Source organism: Tinamus guttatus, unplaced genomic scaffold, assembly GCF_059628265.1.
Source record: "Tinamus guttatus ecotype Peru unplaced genomic scaffold, ASM5962826v1 Tinamus_guttatus_pri_ptg000069l, whole genome shotgun sequence".
NCBI lineage: Eukaryota > Metazoa > Chordata > Aves > Tinamiformes > Tinamidae > Tinamus > Tinamus guttatus.
In genome coordinates this window covers 58,528-67,500 of record NW_028288603.1, presented here as the reverse complement: position 1 = coordinate 67,500, position 8,973 = coordinate 58,528, and positions in this window count along the sequence as shown.

Genomic DNA, 8,973 nt, shown 5'->3' with positions numbered 1-8,973 from the left:
CTTTAATGATGATGCAATTACATTACTTACAACCCTGCTTTGAGAATTTCAGAGAAAAAGATATCTACCACTTAATTTTTTATTTTATCTTCATTCTAAATACTCAGCTGCAGAAATAAATCCCAATTGCTTTGCATTTTTAACATCACTTCCTCCTGTATTTTATAACTAAGCCACAACAAATTAATTGCTGATGGAGTTCACTAATGTTATATTTGCATCTGGGCCAAAAGTTCTCATACAAATGGATTTAAGATGTAATATAATACCTGAGCTGAATTTTTCCCCAAGTTAAATCAGCAAAATGGATAACGAAATGACCATAGGAAATAGTAGGGCCCACCTCCTGTAGCTGCTCCTTTGCTCTCATCATTGATCTTTTAGAATATAAATTGAATAAAATTAGTAATAGAGTAATTTACTATTCCACATAAATAATAAATGAAAAAGATGATTTACTATACATATATTTCTGCTTAAAGAAGGCTTTACTTCTAGCCAAGCTGTCTTAACTTCATTTTAATTAAAAAAAAAAGTTATATTGGTATATTAAACACTAATTCAGCTCTTGTAATATGCATTGAAATGATAAGGATATTCTGGCTAGAATAAGTAAATGTTGTTGTAACAAGTTTTAGAAAATAACAAATTTTCCTTTTCAAGAAATCTTAAATATGCAAAATAGCATGCCAACATCAGATAATACAGCTGGGATATACTCCTACCTAGACATTCTCAGTGCTGCGATTAAGGGCAGATAGTCATATTATTGCATATTCTTATTACAGCAGTTGTTAATATCTGCTTAAACTATACTTTTATAGAATAACCAAGCAAGAATAACCAAGAATATAAAAGTACATTCTATACTTTTATAGAATATAGAAATGGCTAAAGTTACCTTGCTTTTATATGTAAAATTTACATTTACTTATATCTTTACATTTTTTAAATTGTTCTACTACTGTTTGGCAAATAAAGTTAGTTTTAACAAACTTAGTTATTTTTGTGTTTTACCAAAAGTAGGATAAAAATCTGTTCATAGAATATCATCTCTGTTCAAGTAACATCATTCGACTTACATGACCAATAGTGAAACATGATGTTTAACACATTGTGACAGATTCAAGGTCACCACCCTTAAGGTGGAATTCTGTAATGGGACATAAAAGTAACTAAACCAAAAGCATCCAAAAGATGAATTCCTATTCGAAAGAAAACAAAAATTTTTAGATAGGTGAATTCATTATTGTAAAGAAACAATTTATGGCAAACAATTTATGGGGAAAACACTCATTGGAAAAAAAAAGAAAAAAATATATATCTTAAAGAAAAAATGTATCTCTATCTTTTTAAATACTTTTTTTCCCCCTTCAAGTAACACTAATCCACTGTGTTAGTTGTAAACATGTTGCTTCAGTACCAATGCACATACATGATTTTCTGCAAAACTTGGATTTTTGTGCACAAGAACTTATCTGTAGATTACTACATGAAGACAGCTGATAGACATGCGCCACTTATACAGGTAAACAGCCTATACAGCTCCACCTAGGAAGATGCATAAAAAATAGGCATAAATCCTGGAACATATTTCTACATTTGTAGAAGATTATGAACATAATGACCTATATTTTTAGAAGTGTGCATAAACACAGGTAGATAAATTCATGTGTTAAATACATTTACAGACTATATATTTTACACAAACGATCTAGAGATACTGCTAGAATGTATTTAAATTTGGCATTCAGTACTAAAACTTTGTACTGATAACCAAGTCAAATTGTCCATTTACTTGTTATTCAGTCTCTCTCCAGCTGGTAGGTCTCATATCTTCCTGGCAGAGATATTTCAATTTACCCAACATAGAAGAATTTTGGCTTCAAATACGTAAACATACTGGTTGTATTTCCATTTCTATGACTCATTACATTAATCATAATTGGCTACAGTATGGGAAATCTGTCCCTCCTCCTTTATATGCTACAAATTAGGTAAGCACCTCTTCAGGACACTGAACAGTTTTTTTTTTTTTAATGTTGCAGCTCTGCCATCCAGTAGTTAATCAATATACGGGTACAGTCCCTCTTGGAGTTACCTCATTTTCTTAATCAAAGGTTTCAGCATATTTAGGTTTTCTGCAAAGAAGAAATTCAGTTAAACTGAACTTAACTTCTTAAGCCACTGTCCCTTGTCTGTTTGGTTATTGCAATTGAGTTGAAAAAGTGCAATCACTAGCACATAGAAGATTCCACTAGAACCATTTCAATACTACTTTAAGAAAAAGAAAGAGAACTACTTTTTTTTTGCTTGAATTTCAAGAGATAAGCTTCAAATAACAAGAGTGAAGTACAGGTTGTATCTTCTGTTAGGACTGGTAAGATCACACATCCAGTTCTCAAAATCAGAGCACTCCAATGAGTATGTTTTATGTTAAAATGATAAGAACCAATAAGAGTAGTTTAGTATAACAGACAGCTCATAGGTGATGGGACACTGATGGTACTGTTACCATCAGTGATTCTCAGCTAGTGAAGGATGAGCTTTTGCACTGCTAAACATGATGCTCTCAGGGATGCCAAAGCAGAGAACAAAGTTCTGTGCTCACTATGGAATTAAATACATATTTGTCCAACCTTTCAATTTTTTCTTTCACAATGCAAACTAACAAATGGGACAATGTCCCAATATATTTGAAATGCAGAGTATCCCAAAAATGCTGCCTTTTCTGCAAAATATTTGTTACTGAACACATCCAGTTCTACATACAACCCTCTCCCACTCGAGTTTTTTTTTTAATCTTGTAGAATGTTGTTACTGTCCAGTTTTACTTCATATTACTTAGCAGATATTAAGATGTATAATTTTTTGTAGATAAATCTTAAAAAATTCTTTCCTACAACTGAAACTGAAAGAGAGAACAATAAGAAAGGAATCATACACCCTGAATTTTTCCACAGCCTTCCTTTCTCCTTCCTACCCATTGCTTTTCACGGGAATGGGTAGGGATAGTAGTCTTAGTTTCAGTGCCTGACCCCCACAGATGACAACTATCAGACTCATATTGAAAGTAGCCCAGATGACTAAATGAAGCAGAGGGTGATACAATCATACCTCTTAAAACAGCAATTGCCAATGAACACACTTACTATGTGTCAGTTGGCACTGAGGTGATGAAAGATAATGACAGATTAGTAAATGCAATATACTTGGTATGTTCATGTAACGTGTTCCTGCTTTCCAAAAGCTGCTGGGATTACACATGACTGTTTCGGGACATCCCAAAGATGGAAAGAAAGCCAATGCATTGGCTTACTAGCTGCAAGTTGTTTTCTCATATTTAGTTTACTACTACTATTTTCATTGAAAGCTTTCCTGAGGAAAAAAATATTCAAAATACTTAGTCTAAAGCACGTAATATTGACCAGCTAAAATCTTAGCTGCTAGAAGAAAGCCGTATTTTCTTACTTCATTTGTCTTTTTTTTTTTTTTAATTGCTAATTTACATATGACTTGTAGTAGTGACTGAAGGTATTACTCTTAGGTAGCTCACTAGAAGTCTAGGCTGCAGACTTATGTCCAGTCCTTTGCATTTCCTCTGAAACACTAATGATTTACAGGTAGTAGTGACTATGCTGTCAAAATCTCTCACAGAATAAATTGTTAAATTTAAATAAATTTAAGTAAAATAAGATGGTGATATTTTAGCATTATATGAATTACATCACAAAACCACCACTTCATTATTCCTGCTCAAAATTGCCCACCTTTACCGAGTAGTAACGCTTACCAAACAGACACTACCACTATCTGCCAGATACTCATTCAATCACTGCTTCCAAGGAACAAGTTCTGTTTCTATGAAGACCATCAGTATCCTATCCTATCCGTAGAAGTATGACCCTACTTTTGACTGCGTTGATACACATTATTTATTTCCATCTAGGATACCGAAGGATACAGACTGATCTTCATCAATGTCATCTGTCATCTTTATTATTTACTACTTTCCCAGTCTTTCTGTCATCAGCAAATGCTATCACTAATTGTTTTATATTTTCATCCATTTATCATCAATAACATATTAAATAGCATAGATCAACAACTTATTCCTATACTCTAGTAAAAACACCTTTGAAGATAATTCTCTGTTGTAACTATTTTGCAGACTTAACAGTAAATGGAATTGCAGGCAGTTAAGTATATTCCATGTTTAATATGCCGTATTTAATTTTTGACGCCAAAGGATGCGGGTAACTCAGTAAGAGGCCTGAAGAACACTGATTACATTTTAGCAAAGCTATTATGAACATCATACAAATAAGAAATCTTATTAAAATAATTTGACAATACCTACTTCTCATAAGACCTTGCTGATTGACATAGTATCCTTCTTAATACTTCATTGATTTTGTCCTATCATACCCCATTCCACAATCCATTGTTTTGCCTTAGGAACATTGCCATGAATGCTGTAACCTAAAACTATCACAAATATTTTTCCTTTAATAGATGCATACTGACCAAATTATAACCGGTATATACATATATACATAGAAAGAAAGACAGACTATGTAACCAGGTTAGGAGAGAAAGGAGATGTGGCAAGAGATGCACAAGAAAATGGATAGATCAATAGATTAGGTAAGGCTTAAAAACAGAAGAGTAAATCAGGTAACAGATTCAAGGTTAGATCAAAAGATAAGATAACTGAAATTCTACCAAATAGAACCAGTTAAATAATCCCAAACAAGCCAATTCATTTAGCAAAAAGAGATGATATTAACCAAATGAAGTACATTGTATTTAACAGTGTACAGTCACATTTTGAAAAATAATGCATTTGCAACTGTAAGAGCAGAGGGACAATAACTTTGTATTCCTGTCTGATCTCTCTTTCTCTTCAGGCCTTCTGCTGAGGGACATTACACTACACACAGAAAATGAACATTATCACCATCTGTTGGCTGTTTGGTGATGTATACAGAATGAGATATCAATTCAGTTCCTTGAGAACAGGTGCCCTTATACGAGAGAGAGAAAAAAAAGAGAGAAAAAAAGAAATCTTAAAAACAGCATTACATCATACTTGCTAGCATTATAAGCACAGACATATAATTAATTAAACTTTAATTAAATTGACTTGATGAATTAACTATTACTTCTTTCTAAAGCAATCAAAAAATCCATTAAAATACAGATGCTCCTGCTATAGGAATTCCCTGTGTTTGGAGGAAGTAGGAAAGTGCAAAGAGAAAGGAGACAAATTTGCTCAGAATAATTTAAGTCTGATGCTTTCTCTTTCCATTTGTAATCACCAAAATTATAATAAAAGCACCCTAACTTTTATCAGAGGTTTGGAAGTGCAGATAGTATTTTAATTAGCAGTCCTTGGTCTTTTGTCTTTCTGTAACTAATATTTAGGATTCTGCCTCAGGAGAATGGTTAAGACTTTCGTAATTTGACAGTTAGGAACTAGTCAACTCCTTATTTACTTTTACTGGACACTACTTCTGTAGGGCAGAAATTCTTAATTAATGGTTGCTATTGACAATCAGTGGACATATTTAAAACTTCTTTGCCTTTTTTTCCCTTTTTTAGTAGAATAACAATTTTATAGAATAATCAAACTATTCAACAAAAAAAGTTAAACAGATTAAAGATTCTGTATGCCAGAAGAATTAATGCTACAACCTCCCTTCTCATTTTTAAAATATAAAGGGTGATCTTGCAGGCATTGCTCGTTAGCTCACTTATAGCTATAACAAGAGGGATTAGAAAAATATAGACACATGTTTTACTAAAAGTGAAATGAACAACTTTCTAGATCAAAACACAGATTAAGATATTTAATACAAATACAAAATAACCAGAAATCTAAAGTTGAGAAATTAATTTCAATGCAAAAAATTGATTTGAAAGTTTTCTGAAGTACACAAAACTCACATCCTCCAGTTAAAACTGTCAAGACACATCCTTCTTACTAAACACTAGTAAAATGCATTATTTTTTCCATGGTGTCCAGTAAGCTAGCTTTGTTTTCTCTCAAATATGCAAAACCTGCTCAGAAGAGGACATCACAGCATTCCCAATTGTTACACTCATCACATTTCTCCCTCCCTAATCCTATCCTTTGAATTAAAGGGGGGAGAAAGAAAAATCTGCTGAACACTAATTATTTAACCTTACCTCCTACCTACTTTCTCTCTTTATTCTGAGGTTTCTTAAGGGCTATAATGAGCTGTCCCCACACAAACAGGCCAAATTAGTGGATAATTACTGCTGGGTCTGTGAATGTTCTCACTCCTCCTTTCTTACAGTTTCACAACATTACCAGAATGGTCTGTCACCTCCCTACCAATTAGGCACAATTACTACTTTATAACATTAGTGGTGGCAGGCTTATTATGGCCAAGGATATGTAAAAGCAGGGGAGGGCCGCAGGGAGTGGGCAGTGAAGCAGGCCAGGGGAGGTCATCCTCGCCTGGACAGTTTGGATAATCAGAGCTTTTATTTTATTTTCCGGAACAAAAACTGTATATTCAGTTAAAAATGAGAAGTTACTTTTTTTTGGGGGGGGGGGGGGAGGGGGGGGGGGCGCTGGGAGGGGTAAGGGTGGGGAAAAAAGAGTAAACCATCCTCCATTTTTTGCATCTTCAGGTTTTCCAGGTGGTGGCACTACTGCTTGCCTGAAGCGCTTCCTTCCTACCTAGAAAGGATGGCTGGCTTTTGAGTGACAGGAAGGCATTGGTTTGGACGACTTTATCAGGCTTAAGCAGATATATGAATTGTGTCGAATCAAAAGGAGCTATACTGACCCCAGGGGTGCACCCTTCCTATGTGGATTTAAACAACGGAGTTTGGGCCTAAATAAAGCTGGGTTAAATGCTCAGAGGAGGAGAAGGCCTTATCTTTTCCAAATTGTGCATTACTGAGTATATAGTTGATTTCTTGCCGCACCAAAACCAAAAAAAATCTAACATTTGGATTCTTTTTTTCAGCATCTGACCTTCCTTCTGAATGAGGAAAAAAAAGGATATATTTAGTATCGCGTATTTTACTTTTTTGAGAGTGACATGACTCTCAGATTTCACAGAGACCACTACTGCTTAATTAGTGGCCTTGAGCACACAGGCCTCTACTGCTTGCTTTAAAAAGATTCCATGTCCTTTTCTTTCTCTTTTCTTCCTCCTACAGCTTCCAGGTCCTCCTTACAAGGCTTCCAGTGAGGATTAAGAGATATGGATTTACAAATAATAATTGACTTTAAATGATACTTTTGGGGTGGCAGGCTCTAGAAGGACATATCCTATTTTAAAACACTATGCAAAATGCCTTAAAACTCTAACAGCAACATAGGAATTTAGCAAACTCTGCAGGCACAATAATCTCACAGAAATTACCATCAGCTAGGAAGAAATACAACCCTACAAACATGTAGTCATATTTCCAGGTTATGGAACATTTACTCTCTTTCCCATGGACGAGGCTCATGTATTTTTAGGACAATATTTTTTATCCTTAAAGAATTATAATTGAATAGGAGCAGCATTGCCATATTAATTTAATTAATCTGGGGACTAATCTGTAACTATTACACAGGGAGTGGAAAACTCAAGCTACCTGTGAAACTTTTTGCCAACAAACCAGTCTGCAAGAAAAGAACTTTCTTCTAGAGTCTATGAGAGTAGCCTTTTCTCATCATGAAAACTGAGTTGAATGAAAAAACTTGTTATCGCAACTGGGGAAAGTTCTTGCATCCTTCCTGCTTTTAAACTAGTTAATATGACTTTTATTGCAGATACACTTCAGATAGAAATATTACTCATGGAATTTCCTATCTCTAATTTCTGCAGGATTGCTTTCTCTATAGGGCTGATCCTTTGCAAATTGATTTTTTTTTCAACAGGAGAGAAAAAGAAAAGGGTTTAAAAAAACAAAAGAACTGGGCAGAAAAAAAGATAGCTAAGGAAGACAATATCCGCTTCAAACACACTTGGAGTAAAACATCCTGCTAATACTCTTCCTTCCAATATTCATTTGTGTACAACAACTGTCAAAGTAGCTGAAACCATTTTTTTCTGAAATAGAAAATCGTAGACTCACTACTGCTGCACAAATAGTCTTGCATGTGTCTGCTGCCTCCAACTTCATACACAAGTGAACAGCATGGACTTGTTGATCAAAAATAAAAAAGTCTGCAGCAGCCACACAGCATCACGTTAGGAATTACAGAGTATGCAAATAGCCAAGTTTAAACTTGTACGCTGAAAGAGCTGGAGCAGAGGACCCACCACAAAAACCCTACACGACATGTTTTAAGAGATTTATTTCGGACTAGCTCTAATCTAGTTGGTCCTATGAACTGAAGACCTATTAGCAGTTGGAGCTTAACTTCTGATTTAGCTTAATTCACAAGGAAATTAGTTGGTTTCTTGTGGGACAGCAAAAGTTGAGTAAATGAAGATCATCAGAAGCAAGCTCCTGACACAAACTGAAACACAAATGCAAATACACCTGCACTACATGTGTTAAATACTACACCACCTGCTCATATAACCCAAAGTATTTTTATAGTAAATTATTTTTATTCAGCTGTTTTAAATATCAGTCCTTAAAACTGTGCACTGTGTAAAGATTTAGGGGTAGGTTCATGTCACTTAACTTGAAGCATCTAACCTACAAACTTAAGTTAGAAGGTTAGTCCCTGTAGGTCACTTAAATTTAATGGTAGGAATGAAGCTCTTCAAGACAGCAATTGAGAACAGAAGCTCCTTTAGATGTTGTAAATTCCTCTCTGAAGGTGTCTGTCTTCTTCCATAGGCTTCATAGGGAGAGTAGTCTCATTTAAACACCTACATTTGGTACTAAAATTACAGGGCAACAAAAATTCTCTGCAGCTTACAGTGCCCCTTTACCTCCTTCTTTGTATTATGTGTATTTTCTTCAGTCATTAGTTTTAATACACTA